At 40.9% G+C, this 16,803-nt stretch overlaps 1 protein-coding gene across 1 annotated transcript in view; it reads left to right on the top strand.

The window, feature by feature from the left end:
- Window positions 1-16,803, top strand: part of HS6ST3 (heparan sulfate 6-O-sulfotransferase 3) — a 379,435-nt gene that overhangs the window by 1,311 nt on the left and 361,321 nt on the right. The window lies entirely within an intron of this gene.

Below are 16,803 nucleotides of genomic sequence, written 5' to 3'. Positions count from 1 at the left end.
CCCTCTTCGGCATGAAAGGGGGGCTCTGCAGAATCTAATCGATCGCTGCAGCTGTTGCATGGTGTCGAGTTTGGGGTATCCAGAAGCCCGCAAACTCTCCTCCGTGTTTCTTGTTGGCAGATAGGTTAGGTTCTTTTGCTGTCCGTCGTGTGCTCTCTACGTATGCGAGCTGGAAGTCAGGAGAGTATGTGTGTTGGGCTCTGTGCAGAGAGCACAGTACCAGCAGAAATCACACCTAATGTTCTCTTGGTGATCTGATGACAGTGGAAAACTTATGAATTATGTGTGTGTGCTCGCTCTCTGCATGTTACCTCGTACTGAACGTGTAGAATGATGTTAAGATCTGAATTCTCGTAAACCGTAATAACAAGTGCCTCAGCATCTGTAAAAGGTACAGAAAAACCCCACCCTTTTAAAAGTTACACAGTTCTAAAGACAGCTTATGTTCTTGTTGTTATCGATATTTTGATTAATCTGCTGATTTTAGAATTTCAGTAAGACCATTCATTGGGTGTCGTGCCAATTTAAAGCCACGTACAGTCTGTGACATATGTGGACTCATTTTCACAGGGCCTGTTCATCAAGGCAGCAGAGTTGATTATCGTTGTTGTTGAACAATGTGAAGATTATTTGATGTGAATATCAAAGGCCCTGCTATACTGAAAAGCTAGTCATATTTGGCATGACTCCAGTCATGATCATTCGATTTTATTGCTGATGGTTGTGAACTTGGAGTGTACTTGGAGAATACTGTTGAGATAATTCATAACATTTAGTGAAAAATGTTTAGCAAAAGGTAAAGTATGTGTATTTGTGTGCTACTGCAAGAGAAATGCTGTGAATGTCTTCAAGGACAAAATAACTTGGTGGTAACTGTACAGTCTTAAGGAACATTCGATAAACTCGCAAAACAGGGAGAGGAGGAGGACAAATAATATTTGTAGAAATGTCTGAAGACACTGCCACTGAAGTTTTTGTTTCCTCTCTCATGAAGAGTATTAGTAGGTAAAAGTAAAACTTGGAGTAGTGGCTTCAGTACTTTTAAATAAACCCACAATTAAATAGATGAAAATCTTTGAGTTGAGTTGCAAAGCAGGTCATAAAAGTTATTTCATGAATAATTACTGATTGCTTTGATTGAAGAAAGACATGCAGTGACATTTCACCTTTATAGGTGAATAGTATTTGCTCAAATTTTATTGTTTGGTGAGTGAATGATTTGGTTAGGGTGATATTGTACTTCTTGATTCATGTTTATGTAAGTGAGGAAACTGTTGCAAATAATTATTTGTGGCATCGTTCTGATACTCATGACTTCCTGTATTATGTCCTGTGTTGGGCAGACACCTTTACAGTTTTTCTTTTGTTTTCTCTTTAAATTGTGTAGATTGACTATTTTTTCAAGGAGCTGTAAAATGAGTCAGATAACCCTGAAGTGTGTATTGTCTCTGCTGTGAACATCTTTACTCCTGGTAAAGCTGGAATGAAGCTTAAAATACTTCACGGGAGGCAGGCATTTAAGTGTCTTTTAGTGTTCGAATGGAGAAATGAGAATGAGGAGACTGCATGCCTAAAATAGGCAAGAAACTAGCAGATGAGTCTGACATAAAGCACACTGATTTATTTATTTTTTTTAAGTCATCCTTTAAAGCTTCTGCATGTATTTGAATCATTAGACTTCTTTGAGTAGCTTTGCTTTTCTACCTTCCAGCCTTAGAGTCAGAAAATTAGGCAAAATATTTATCTGACAATACTGTATGTGCCTGGGAGGGCAGAAAGAAAAAACATACCATGAATTTGGTACCAAGGTGAATGATCTTTTGATGCAAGAGTGATGTGTATTTTGGAGTTCAGTTTTTGTTTCTTTTTCTCCTCATAGCAGTGTGTCAATCTAACAGTTCTTTCAGATTTTTATATATATGTAGTCTGCCTCGTTACATAGAGGCAATAAGGGATTTAGAGAATAATCTTCATATTCTGAAAATCTGCTTCCTAGAGGGCTGTTAATAGTGTAATGTAATTAAAAATTAAACAAGTGACTCTTGTTTGTCATGAGTGAATTTTTGCTATGTTGAGTAATTTAGACTAAGTCATAGCTTTTAATACAGGTCTTTAGAAGGGCTCATGAAGAAACTAATTGTAATTCCTGGAGGCTCGATGGTAGGGAAAGGCGGGAGTGGGTGATTCCTAACTCTATGCAACTACCTGAAGGGAGGTTGTAGACAGAGGGATGTTGGTCTCTTCTCCTAGGCAGCCAGTGCCAGAACAAGAGGACACAGTCTCAGGCTGCGCCAGGGGAGATTTAGGTTGGATGTTAGGAAGAAGTTCTATACAGAGAGAGTGATTGCCCATTGGAATGGGCTGCCGGGGGAGGTGGTGGAGTCGCCGTCATTGGAGGTTTTCAGGAGGAGATTTGATGGGGTGCTTGGTGCCATGGATTAGTTGTTTAGGTGGGTTGGATTGGTTGATGGGTTGGACGCAATGATCTTGAAGGTCTCTTCCAACCTGGTTTATTCTATGTATTCTAAGGGTTGTAGAAGGTGTGTGAAGCACTACTTCACCTCACCCTAGGTTCCTTGTTTTTCATGGACAGTGCATTTAAAGATGTTTCACTTCTGAAATCTGATCAGGGTTTCAAAGAGATGTTATCTCGGCTTTTACTCTTTCTAATGGTGTTTTGAATGTTTAGGGCCTAAGAAGGAACACAGGATGGAAATGACTGCTGTATCCCAACAGTTTGAACTTTTCCAAGTCCAAGTGCCAGCTCTAATTTTGATGTCACTGGACCTTTATGTCTGTGTGACTTAGTGATGTGAGGAGTCTTGTGCCTTTGTCCCAGCTTAGATACTTAAGTGTGACATTTTTTTTATTGTGGATGTATTGGATGCTACTGTGAATTTGTAGAACATTTTTTTTTTAACTTTGTTTTGGGTTAAGAATCAAAGTTATGCTTTTGAATGACATTACTTAAAAATAACCACAGACCCCGAAACAACACAAAAAGAAATCAACAACTCTAGACTTTATTTCTTCAAACATTTGCATATGTTTTAATAGAATGCCAGATGTTCTGCTGAAGTGTTTACAGAACCAGGCTATTAGTTCTTCATACTAATGTATACCTTTCACTGTAAAAGTTGCTTCATGGGTAGTGAGGATATTGAGAAGGGTATGCAGCTGACGCAGTTCTAAATTACTTTCAGATCATGGCTTTCAGCTCAACTTTGCAAAGCACTAGTATTATTAGAGCAATGAGAATGGACTTTTCCTGTGAAAATGTGATTAGGTTCACATGAAAGTTCTTGAATCTGTAGCATAGCTCCCCATACACTGAAGCAGAAGAGTTATTGCTATGCATTGTCTACAGCGTGGGTTATTTCCTCTGCCTTACAAAAAAGCCTGTTATAACAAAGTAACAGACTGTTGTGGAACCCTTATTGTAAGGAACAGTTTCTTGTGTATTTGCTTTGCCCTCTCTGGAAGCAATTGAAGTTGATGCTTGTGTTTAGCCCCACAACTGGAACTTGGCTTTCCTTCAGAGGTGTCCAGAAGTGGAGACTATGGAGCCTGAGGTAACATTGCTTGAGGGAAGCAAGGAAAGAGAAATGTTGTTAAATGTCTGACCTGGGATGCTAGAGAAGAGTTGATCTCTAATCTGAGTGATGTTAGGCTGCCTCTGTAGGCAGTGGAGATAAATTGAGTAATAGACCCCTTTGGAGGGTCTAAGACGTGCCTGAGACCTACTGAACTGTCTTCTGGAGGGGCAGTTCTTCCTTCCACTGATAACAAAAGAAGACTAGTAACTGATTCGGACTTGATGTCTAAAACAGACAAGAAGAATTCCACATCTGATATTGTGGAGATGTTGTACAAACTGATGCTCTGCCTCTGTTAGGTCACCAGGTAAAGCTTACTTTGTGAGTTCGGGCTTGCTTTGCCCTTTGTGCTTTATCTGTGAGGGATTGAGAGGGGACCTTGGAAGTCCTAATCAAGGTACATTTTATCCCTTGCTGGGGTGCCTGCAATATAATTAATAATGATTCGGTATTATTTATTACAAGTTTGATTAAACTAGGAAGGTAATCCTTTAAACTACACAAGTGAAAGAACACTGCATTGAAGGTGGTGTCAAATTTTCGTGTATAAAGCATTGAAACCAGCCTAATTCTCTAAACCCCATGAGCTTTATTATCGGTGCAGTTTAGTCTTCGAAACTATTGATTTTCATTAATTTGCTTCCATTATACTCTCCATTTCCTCATGTCTGTTTAACTTACTGTGTGCTGTGTTAGTCTGTGTAAATATAAATCATCAGTAAACCCATGAGCCAGGGAGTTTGGAGAGTTGAATAGAAGCTATTAGTAGGAATACTTTGTCTATTTATGCAGTCCTTTATTTGACTACCGAGTGTTCTTAAAGCAATAATGCAGCACTATTATGCAAAGGACTCAGCTTTTTGCAGCCATGCTAACTAAGATCATCATAAAAATAGAAGAATCTTAATTGAAAATCAGTGGTAGTAGTAGTGAGGAGGAGAAAATAAAAAGTTGCGAATGCTTGAACTGGAAAAAGCATGGATTTTCTGCCGTGCTGTGGAGTAGTATTCTGCAATTAACGTTAGATTTAGTAAGATCTGGGGTGGTGTGTGGGGTTTTTTTTGTTTTGTTTTAATTTTTCCAATAAATACAAGGAACAACAACATTTAAACAATTTCCTGTGGTCCTGCTACCGTGTGAGAGTTTTTCCTTTAACCATCTCCAGTGCTGGATGCTTTGAAAGAACCTTGGTAAGCTGCTCAAGGGTTTCATTGTCCTTACTATGGGAAAGAGATGTTTCCTTTTTCTAGTGCTTAGTGTGAATCTTCTTAACTTCAATTTTAAGGCCATTACTAATTCTGTCTTCTGAGAAACTGGGAACAAATCACACTCTCACAGTACATTAGAGGTTGGAAAGGACCTCAAAGATCACCACGTCCAACTCCCTTGCCAACGCAGGATCACTTAGGGTAGTCCACACAGGAGTGCATCCAGGTGGTTTTTTTCTGTGCAGTAGACCACTAGGTACTTTGATTCTATGGAACTTGTCATTCAGCCTTCCTTTCTTAAAAAAATAACCAAACCCAACTAATTATGCATGTATTATAGGCCATTCTTAGTCTTCCTCTTTTCCAGATTTGTATCAGTTGTTTTCTTGAAATATGATGCTTCAGTGGGGGTGCAGTATTTAAGTAGTACAGCGTGGAGCAAAGGAGATTATATTCTTTGTTCTAAAAGTTGTGCTTGCAATTGTGCACTTCTGTGACATTTGCATGTTTTGCGGTTGCCTAACATAACCTGTGTATCTTGGGATTTACATACTATTCTTTTTCTTAAACACTACTACGTGTATAAAAAGACAATGGGAAATACAAGTTGTGTGCTCATCCCTGCTGGATTTAATTCCTCTTCTGTCAGTTGTTTAAATTTGTAAAATTTATTTAAATTTCAATTTTGTCTGTCCTAGCTTTTCATCATTGGCATTTTTAATAAATGTATTTTGTATTCAGCATCCATGTTGCTGGTGCAAATACTGAATAGAATTAAATCCCTTTGTAATGAACCTTTTTTAATATGACTGTCAGAATCACTCTCCAGGGAGTTCTGCCCATGCCATGTATTTTATATATATAAAATACATATTTTTTTTCTAGAATGTGTTTTTGTTTTTTTTTCCCCAGCTTATAATTGTAATTGGGAATGTTGTCTGTAGTCAAAAAACATTTCCTTCCTACTGTTCCTGTTCAAAGTCAATTATTGCAGTTTAGAATAGAATAGAATTAACCAGGTTGGAAAAGACCTTTGAGATCATTGAGTCCAACCTATCATCCAACACTATCAAATCAACTAAACCATGGCACCAAGCACCCCATCCAGTCATTCCCTAAACACCTCTAGTGATGGTGACTCCACCACTTCCCTGGGCAGCCCATTCCAATGGGCAATCACTCTTTCTATGAAGAACTTCTTCCTAACATCCAACCTAAACCTCCCCTGGTGCAGCCTGAGACTGTGTCCTCTTGTTCTGGTACTGGTTGCCTGGGAGAACAGACCAACCCCCACCTGGCTACAACCTTTCTTCAGGTAGTTGTAGATGGCAATAAGGTCTGCCTTGAGCCTCCTTTTCTCCAGGCTAAGCAACCCCAGCTCCCTTGGCCTCTCCTCATAGGGCTTGGGCTCCAAACCCCTCCCCAGCTTTGTTGCCCTTCTCTGGACATGTTCCAGCAACTCAACATCTTTCTTGAATTAAGGGGCCCAGAACTGGACACAGGACTCAAGGTGTGGCCTAACCAGTGCTGAGTACAGGGGCAGAATGACCTCCCTGCTCCTGATGGCCACACTGTTCCTAGGCAGTCTAGGATGCCATTGGCCTTCTTGGCCACCTGGGCACACTGCTGCCTCATGTTCTGCCTACTGTTGACCAGTATCCCCAGGTCCCTTTCTGCCTGGCTACTCTCTAGCCACTCTGACCCCAGCCTGTAGCACCACATGGGGTTATTGTGCCCAATGTGTAGAACTTGGCACTTAGATGTGTTAAATCTCATACCGTTGGACTCTGCCCATCTGTCCAGCCTGTCAAGATGCCTCTGCAGAGCTCTCCTATCCTCTAACAGATCAACACCTGCCCCCAGTTTGGTGTCATCTGCAAACTTACTGATGATGGACTCAATCCCCTCATCCAGATCATCAATAAAGACGTTAAAGAGCATAGGGCCCAGCACTGATCCCTGGGGGACACCACTAGTGACTGGCTGCCAGCTGGATGTGGCACCATTCACCACCACTCCCGGGGCTCAGCCCTCCAGCCAGTTCCTAACCCAGCACAGAGTGCTGCTGTCCAAGCTGTAGGCTGACAGTTTGGCCAGGAGTTTTCTGTGGGGGATGGTATCAAAGGCCTTGCTGAAGTCCAGGTAGACTACATCCACAGCCTGCCCCACACCCACCAGGCAGTCACCTGATCATAGAAGGAGATCAGGTTGGTCAGGCACAACCTGCCCTTTCTAAATCCATGCTGGCTGGGCCTGAGAGGGAAATTAGACTGATTTGATCCAACTTGATTGAGATCGTAATGCTGTCTGCTAATCTGTAACTTATCTTACAATTTGTTACAATAAATATAAACTCCTTTAACTACTTTTTGAGCTGTACTTGTCACCTATGAGATTTCTGTCACCTAGCAGCCAAATGATTGATGGGAGCAGAACTTTCCAGTGTCAGGGTCTTGCCTGTGCTGGGAAACTTCTGAACCAATGATAGCTTGTCTTTGTTGTGAAGCTGCTACAATAAACCTTAGCAAGTTGCCTACAAAAATGACTGGAACTCAAATTTACTGTTCATAAAACAGTGGTCAGCACTAATTCGATGGGGAATTGATTGTTCTTACTCGCCCATAATTGTAATTTGCAGGTAACTGAAACTTAGTAAGTTTTGGGACAGGGAGATGTGTTGTGGAAATGATCATCTCTTGTTGTCTGGAAGAGAACTTAGTGGTTTACCCAAGTAGATTTTCTTCCTCCGTTCATGCAGACCTTACTGCTTCCTTATTAATCCAGCATAATGTACCATGTAGGAATGGGGTTTTGGCTTCCTTTGGTATTTCATTCTGGAAAAGAGGCTCTCTAATAAGATTTCATTTAAAATTAAGGAGTGATTCTCTTTGTGCAGAGGCCAAGCAGAGAAAACCCTGAGGAAGAAAAGAGGGTGGATGTGTCAGTCACATCCCCTGAGGCTGAACAGTGTTGTAAGACATAGCAGCTGTTGTAACTCTCTTGTGCTATTAAGATGCTTTTTAATTTCTATTAACTAGCTGCCTAATTTAGAGTAATTTCCAATCCTCCTAGGACATGGCTTGAATTCTTACATAGCTGTGGTAGTTTTAGGCCCCCCTGTTGGGGGGGTGGGGAGAATCTCAACCCACCACATTAGCTTTGGGTACGTGTTGGTTTGAGGCGGAATGGGAAAAGTTACTGTGTGAGTAGGAGGAGTTGTGTAATGCCATCACACTGTTACATAGTAAATCTGTAGACCCAGCCAGTGACAAAAAAAGGGATAAAATAGTGAGCTTTCTCTTGACTTTTTTTTTTTTTTTTTAAGGACTCTATGTAGAGGGGGAAAAAAAAACATCTGTAAGCTCAGATCCAGTGATCACAGAGAAGCTCAATGGAAAGTGCAGAGAACTGATTGAACTGAATGATTTCTCACTTCAGGTGTTTCGGCAGTTTTCATGTGCTGCCTTCTAAGTCAGCAAGAGTAAAGCGTTTCCTCCCAGAGTTTGATGTAGCTATGGTAGTGAATTGAACTAGTAACATAAAGACTGTGCTGCTCTCTCTGCAGAATGAGACCTAATGAAAGCAAAGGAACCTGTATTCCTTGATGTATTTAGTATTGAATTCAACTTGCTGCCTATTCTCTGGAAGTATTTATAACTCCAACTTCTAGTGCTAAATTCACTGGATGTCTTAATGTTCCTGGCTGCCCTAGAAGGTAACTTAAAGTTGCTTCAAAGTTCTGTTATTGCTGAACAAGGTTTTAAAACACAGTGTAGGAGGCTGATTGTATGAATTAAGGACTAATTTGGACTGCAGTTATGGGGAAATTATTCAGCCTTGAAATAGCTACTAATTTATGGGCAGAAAATAACAGAACCGTTTGGGAATTTTGTTCTGGAGTGGCAAGATCAATAATTCTTAAAGTACTTGTGGTTTGTTACAGGATCAGTGCTTGAGATCTTTATATGCATTGACTAAAAAAAAGGTATGAAAGTATAAAGAAGGTTCTTGTAAGGATAGGGCCTTTTATCTTCAAACTGAGGTCTTTGTTTCTGCCATGAAGCATACTGTTAGGTGGCCTCATGTATACCTCTACAAAAATCCAGAGTTTGACTCACAGATTACAGTCATCTTAGAAAAAGGAGGCAAGGGGGATTGGCTTTTAATTAATGATTTAAACTTAATGTCTTAAACCCTTTCTTTTCTTTAAAAAGCAGTGATCTTTTAGAAAATGGTTGATGTAAAATGGATTTCAGACATAGTATTGCATTAATACAGCTATATGGCAGTTTTATATGTGCATTATTGCAGACTGAAGTGTCTCTCTGAGTGTCTCCAAACTGATGAGGATGCCAAACATGCAGTCTTAGTAGGGAAACTGAATACCATTTGAAGAACAGTGTTGGCATAGGGAGGAGGAGACTTGATAGGGTGCTTGGTTGCATGGTTTAGGTGGCGTTGGATAATAGGTTGGATGCAATGATCTTGAAGGTCTCTTCCAACCTGGTCTATTCTATTCTATTCAATGACTAGGCAAAATAATGAAGGACTGATGAAACAAACCATGATTCTCATAATTGACTTAAGACTTCCTAGTACTGAGAAGTAACTTAACATTGGTGCAAAGGCTGTCCCTGTGGTTCCTAGTGCTATTTGGTACTGGAAAGAAATAGCTGCTTCAGAATGTTAGGGTATGTGGGTAGCCAACCTCTCTGAAACTAGGTACTTTGTGCAAACAAGTAAACTTGAAAGCAAGGTGAATGAAAGAAGGAGCCATACTTCACAAAGCACTAATTTAAAGTATCATTTTGTGTCACATTTTCATCTACAGTCTGGTAATGTTGGTGGAAAGAGCTTGCAGACTCACAAATTTACATTTGTAAGATTAGGCACATTATACTTGTGTGTTAAATGACCTTTTGGTGTATGTAGGAAAAATCTTCCTCTCACCCTTGCTTTTTTTATTTCTTTTCTTTAACGAAGTAGCTTGTTTCTAACTGGTGCTTTTTTTATTTTTTTTGGGGGGGGAGGAGGAGATGTTTGCCCTTTTTTTGAGGTGTGTTTTGGTTTTTTTAAACCTGGCTTTTGTTTAGCAAATGCATTTGTGTATATTTTCACAGTCAAAAGTAAGTACTTGCAATTTTTGTCTTTATTTTCCTGTGTTTCCGCACACAGGCTGTGACCCAGAATGTAAGGGGGAGTGGAACTGGTGGTGTTTGCTTCCCCTTAGAGTAAGAGGGGAAAGAAAAGAAGCAACATAGGAATAAACTGTGAGCCCAAGGTGATAGTGAAGTCTGAAAGACAGCAGAAAAGAACAAGGGAGCAGAAATAAAGCTACAGATGTTCAAGGTGAAGGATGGATCATAATTAACAATTTGAAAGTTTGATGTTTTTCCCAAATAAAACTTGGTTTACAGTTCAGCTTGTTTGAGCTTTTGTATTACATAGATATTTTGGTGTATTTTTTAGCATAGTTTTCTTAAGTCAGATAATAAAGAGACCCAAATGTTGAATTAAGCATCTTCATCTCCTCCACTGCAAATCACAGTAGCACAGTTGTCATGTAATCTTTCTGTCCTTTAACTCAACCTTAATTTTTAGTTATTTTCCAAGAAGTTTCAAATATGAGTGATGAATAGCTTCTAAAACTGCAAAAACTTTGTTTTCACATCAGAAAAGCCTCTGTCAGTCTGAAGTTTTATCTTTTCTGTTGCTGACTTAACAAGGTTCAGATGAGAAGAGTACCTTTATGAAATACTTTATGTTCATCTCAGATTTATTATAGAATCATATCGGTAGGAAGGGACCTCTGGCAGCCATTTAGTTCAAAGCCCTGCTCAAAAGCTAGTCTAACTGGAGCAGGTTGCTCTGGGCTTTGCCCAGAAATTTTAACTCCAAGGATGGAGAAGCCACAGTGTCTCTGAGCAACCTCTTTCAGTGTTTGACCACCTTCATGGAAGAGAGCTTTTCTTTTCACTTAGCTGAAATTTGCTATTTTCCAACTTGTTTTATGTGTGTGCATCCAGAAAGAGTCTGGTTATGACTTTGCTATGCACTCCCACAGGAAAATTGAACAGCGTAATAAGGTATGCCTGCTTACTGCCTTGTCCTCAGGCTGAACAAATCTAGCTCTCTCTCAGCCACCCCTTGTGCGTCATATTCCCAGACCCTTGGTGTTAAAAAAATCAAGAGGGGGTGAGGCAGGGAATTAATAAAAATATAAATTATTTATTAATACAAAGCCCCACCCCCACATAACTATATACAAAGTTAGGAAAATGTACAGATTCAGTTTTTGGTTGGAAAATACTTTCACAGTATGTGTGTGTATATATATGTATCTATATCTATCTATCTCTCTATATAAACAACAGCAAGCAGTTTAAGACACAGTAATTGGGAAAAGATAAGTTCAGAAGGAGTGAACTTTCCCTCACTAAGAAGAGGCAGGTAATTCCCTGGAGACTCTAGGAAATACTCAATTTTTGCTCAGGAGGCAGTGTTGCAACTGTGGGGTTCCTCTCACAGTCTCCTGTTTTTGGGAAGCCTTCCAGAAACTGCAGTTATAATCCACAGTGCATGATGGCAAAAAAGCCAGACAGAGCCAGTGACAGTGCTTTGCAGCAAGGGAGCATTACGCAGTGAGAGAGCTGTGCAGCTAGGAAGAACACTTTGCTGCAAGCTTTACAGTGGGAAGAAGCGTGCACTTTTCAGCTCTTTTAACATCTTCAAGAGTAATTGTGTCATAATGTCATCAAAAGAAGTGGGAAACTCAACCTACAGCGTCCCAGGCTTGCCAAAGCAGGGGGATTCTGACATTTGGCATGGGGAAGGGTCCATGCACACTGACTCCCTAGGTGGGAGAGGTGCCTTCTGCCACTTTCCCGCACTCTTCTCTGTCCCCCATCCCAACTCCGCAGTGAGGAGGGGGGGAAGAAAAGGGTTCTGAGTGCATTACCACACTTGGTCATTTTGGCAACCCTTTGCTGGCAGTCTCCATTATATGAAGGCTGTCTTATACTGGTGAGTCCAAAACTGGACACATCACTTCAGATGCTGTCTCACCAGTGCTAAATGGGGGAGTGCAGGGAAATCACTTCCCCCAGTCTGGTGGCTAGCTCCTGCTGACATAGCCCAATTCTTGATTAGCCTGCTTCACTTGCAAAGGGTGTGTTGTTGGTTGTTATTCAACACAGTGTCCACCAGGAACCCCAGATCCTTTTCTGCAGAGCTGCATCCTACCCACTTAGTGCTCATCTTGTCTTATATGTTCTTATTTCACTTCAGGTGCAAGTTCTTTGTTATTTCTTTTACTCAGTGTCATAGAATCATAGAATGATCTAGGTTGGAAGGGACCTTAAAGATCATCTAGTTTAAACCCCACTGCTATGGGCAGGTTGCTCAAAGCCTCATCCATCCTGGCCTTTAACACCTCCAGAGAAGGGCCATCCACAGCTTCTCTGAGTAACCTGTTACAATGTCTCAACACCCTCAGTATGTCACTTGCCATTGTTGATCTTTATGTGGTTCTCATCAACACAGTTCTCTTACCTTTTGAGGTTGCTCTGAATAGAAGCACTGCTCTCTGGAGTATTAGCCTTGCTTTTAGCTCCTGATTGACACCGCAAGTAATCATCCACTTGCTGGATTTTGTTGCACCACTCACCCCCACTTGCAGTCCCATAGGCAGCTCACTATAGCACCCTGTCGCCTAGTTCGTGTCTCAGGAGTGTGCTTCAGATAACCCTGTGGGAGAGCATGGCAAAGTCCTTGTTGAGGGCAATGCGAACAACATCCCCTGTTCCTGGGATACTTGTACCTGCAAAGTTCACATCTTCTGTAGGCAAATACATAATCCACAAAAGAGAAACAAATATACAGGGGAAAAAAAAAGGTGTTTATACCATTACATTTCTTCTAAGTGGACTATAAATGCTTTAGAACACTAAATGGGAAAATCTCAGATGTGCTCTTCTAAACTCTTTTTATTCAGTCTACTTATTGAGCTACTGGGTGTAAAGTTCTTGTTTAAATACTTGTGTCACAAACTTCAGCTCAACTGTATTAATGTGTCCAGACCTTTTTTCTGCAAGCTTTTAAAAACTGAGAATGCCAGTTCAGATTTTTCCCCTGAAGCAGAGAATTTATCTACCTAAACGAACATAGCTTTTCCTGAAAAGCCCAGGTCTTCTGTAACATATTGCCTTCTTCAGCAAGGTCTTTGTTTTGATCTTCAGTCTCCTGCATCCAGTGTTCAAAGCTTGTGGGTCAATGAGAGTAGAATAGGATCATAGAATTATAGAATCAGTTTGGTTGGAAAAGACCATTAAGATCATTGAGTTCAACCAGGGCTCAGTGTTGGAACCACTTCTATTTAACATCTTTATTGATGAAGAAATAGAATGTGTCATCAGTAAGTTTCAAGATGACACCAAGCTAGGTGGGAGTTGATCTGTATGAGGGTAGGGAGGCTTTACAGAGGTACTTGGATAGATTGGATCAATGGGCCAATGTTAATGGGATGAGCTTCCACAAGGCCAAATGCCTGGTGCTGCACTTGGGTCACAACAACCCCAAGCAATGCTACAGGCTTGGGGCAGTGTGGCTGGAAAGCTGTCTGGCAGAAAGAGCCCTGGGGGGTCTAATCAACTGAATATGAGCCAGCAGTGTGCCCAGGTGGCCAAGAAAGCCAATGGCTTTCTTTTTTGTTTTGATTTGGAATAACTTAAGGAGGTGGGAATTACAAAAATATAGTTATCTTTACTTTTCCCTAAAGCCCCTCCCCAAAACTATGTACAAGCTAGTTCAAATTTTATTTACATGTTCTGTTCATTTGGGAATTCCATAAGGACGTTTATGGGCAATTTTGGTTCAATTTAGAGAATTCAGAAAATGGCTAAGCCACGAAATAGCTTTCCCCAACTTAGAGATCAGAGGCAAGCCAGGACCCTAGGGAAAAGCCAAGAGTGCTGGATTTTACTCATGCAGGGGAAGCAGGAATTATAAACTGCAAGTTTATAATCCAATTTGTGGATCACACCATGTAAAGACAAAGGGAATGTAACCTGCCGAAGTTAAAGAAACCAGCCAATGACAGTTCCAGATCCCAGTGCTGGCTTTCCCCCCAGTGAACACAGGTGCGGGACTTTACCTCCTGGTGGGAGGAAATGCTCCTTTTGACCTTTCTCTGTTCAAGCAGTCAAAGGGAGGGGAAAGGAAATTCATGCCTTTGTCTTTCCCTGTTCAAACCTCTGCAGATGGAGAAGAAGGGGTTTTGGAGCACCCTATGACACTGATTGACAAGCAACTGAATATGAGCAAGCGGTGTGCCCAGGATGCCAAGAAAGCTAATGACATCCTGGCTTGTATTGGAAATGCTGTGTCCAGCAGGAACAGTGAGGTGATTGTTCCCCTTGTACTCAGCTCTGGTGAGGCCCCACCTTGAGAACTGTGTCTGGTTTTGGGCACCTCAATAAAGGAGAGATGTGGAGGTGCTGGAGCAAGTGCAGAGGAGGGCAATGAAGCTGGTGAAGGGCCTGGAAAATAAACCTTATGAAGTATGACTGAAGGAGCTGGGGCTGTTTGGAAAAGAGGAGGCTGAGGGGAGACCTCATTGCTCTCTACAACTACCTGAAATGACATTGTAGATGAGGCTGGTGCAGGTCTCTTCTCACATGTAATTAGTGATAGAACAGGAGGCAATGGCCTCAAGCTACGATTGGGTAGGTTTGGACTGGACATTAGGAAAAAAAAAATCACAGCAAGAGGGGTCAAGCACTGGAATGTGCTGCCCAGGGAGGTGGTTGAGTCACCAACCCTGGATGTGTTTAAAGGTCATTTGGATGTGATGGTGCTTGGGGATATGGTTTAGGGGTGAACCTTGTAGAATAGGATTATTGGTTGGACTTGGTGATCTTGAGTGTCTCTTCCAACCTGAATGTTTCTGTGTGATTCTCTGTGTGATTATCTACGTCTACCAAGTCTTTTAAAAACAGCCCTAGGGATGGTGATTCAACCACCCCCCTGAAGAGCCTATTCCAATGTCTGATGACCAATCTAACCCTCCTCTGGTGCAAATTGAGGCAATTTCCTCTCATCCTATTAATTGTTACTAGGGAGTATGTTGGGTTTTGCAGTGCTGCCTCAGACTTCTGCAGATTGTTCAGATTGTTTTGTATTTGTACGTTCCTTTTTGTTTTGATTAAATGGCCAGATATCTGTGACACTGGGATAAAGAATCCCATTGTGATATGAACCAGTAACAGGCATCTAAACGGCTGCTGGGCATTGCTGTAGAGTAGTAGTAAAACTGAGGGACTGCATGTGCCTAAGGGGTTGACTGGGAAGCTTATGTGTAGCGGAACTGCAGTTTTGATAGGAGATTCTTTTGATTAGGAATGGTAGAGATTTGTCATTCTTGTTTCGTGCACTGCTACTTGTATTTCAGTCCACTATCAAGTAGTTCCAAAGAAAATATGAAATGCAAGCAAAACAAAAATCAAGATAATTAGAAAGTATTCACAGCAAGAAGGTAATTGTAATTGCATTGATATTTTAAAGCAAATGACAAGTGATGTATCATGGCAGGAGCTAAATTTGGTACTGTATGAGTAGAGCATTTTCATTTTGTGCCTTATATATAGATAAGAGTGTAAAAGGCTGTGAGCAAACAAAAAATTTCTCTTCCACAATCATCTTTTTTTTTCTGTAATGATGTCCCCTACTTCTTGTGTTATCCAGGTTACATCCTATACTTTTGATTTACCTTTGTGTCAGCCTGATGTTGCCCACTGTCCCACATCACTGTCCTGATCTTGCCAGCTCTTTTGCTTCTGTTTCTTGGGTGACTTGCATACCTTTAGCATTGTACCTACTTGTTTTGTGTACAGAATGAGTTGCTTGGAGTAGTGCTCCTCTCTGCTTGGCTTGTTTGGCAAGCTGCAGCTCGATTGAGTTCGCCTGTGATGCTGAAGTTCAAAGAGGCTTTTGTATTTTTAGCTGTTTGGCCTTGGAAGGGCTAACAGCATTAAAAAATTTTAATGTCTGTTTTGTTGTTCCCTCTGATCCTAGCAGTACACAAAAACTGTTAAGGAAAACTAACTGTTCTCTTCCCTTACCTCAAAAGACAGGGGACAGAAAAGATATATTTCTGTGTAATAATTGTGTTTAAAAGCAGCTGCTCAGAGGGCTTTTACAGTTCCTAGGATAAAGTAGTAAAGCAATTGCAATTTGTCTCTGTAGCACATGGCTCAGTCTTTTGCTTTTATAATGTCTTGGAGAAGAAGATGTTCAAGAGTAGTGTTGACAAAGTTGGCAGAAAAACTTCATACTGTCGATTAGCAATACTGAAACCCAGCTCTGCAGCATGAGCCACCAGTTTTGTCCTGAGGGAGGAAGAGTCCTTCCCTGCAGATGAAGGAAAGGAGATTAAGTCCTGCCTTTGTCCCTGCTACCACAGAGGGAAAGAAGGAAGGTTGCTAATGCTTCTGTAACCTGGGGGAAAAAGGTGATGGTTTGATGGGATTATAAATGTATAAAGTAAATAGGAGAATTTAGGTACAAGTAGGGGGTTATACCCCTCAGGTACACAAAGGGAAAAGTGTTTTCATGAAAGAAGTGATAAGCAAAGAGACCAAATGGAACATCTGTTTGCATCAAAACGCAGGAACACACAGGGCTCTACCAAGTGAATTTTCAGTGGATGTTTTGGCTCTGCAATAGCTTGTTCAGTCTCAAGTAGTTAAATTTTCATTTCCTCAAAATTTTTGAGAGCTAATTTTAAGCAGTTAGCTTATGCATTTTTGTTATTTTTTAATAGAGGTTTATTTGCTTTCTGTATCTTGAATTCACATCTAATATCTGAATTCTTGGTGGGGTTGGTTTGTTTGTTTTCCCTCTGCAGTCATGGGTTAGAAATAAAGAGAAACAGTGGCTAATGAAAAATGATAAATATTGCAGGACCTGGAGCCCCATGAGCAATGTGGTATATAAATACAGAA

This window comes from Dryobates pubescens, chromosome 7 (genome assembly GCF_014839835.1).
Source record: "Dryobates pubescens isolate bDryPub1 chromosome 7, bDryPub1.pri, whole genome shotgun sequence".
NCBI lineage: Eukaryota > Metazoa > Chordata > Aves > Piciformes > Picidae > Dryobates > Dryobates pubescens.
The sequence above is the reverse complement of the archived record's forward strand: the minus strand, read 5'-3'. Positions and strand labels throughout refer to the sequence as shown.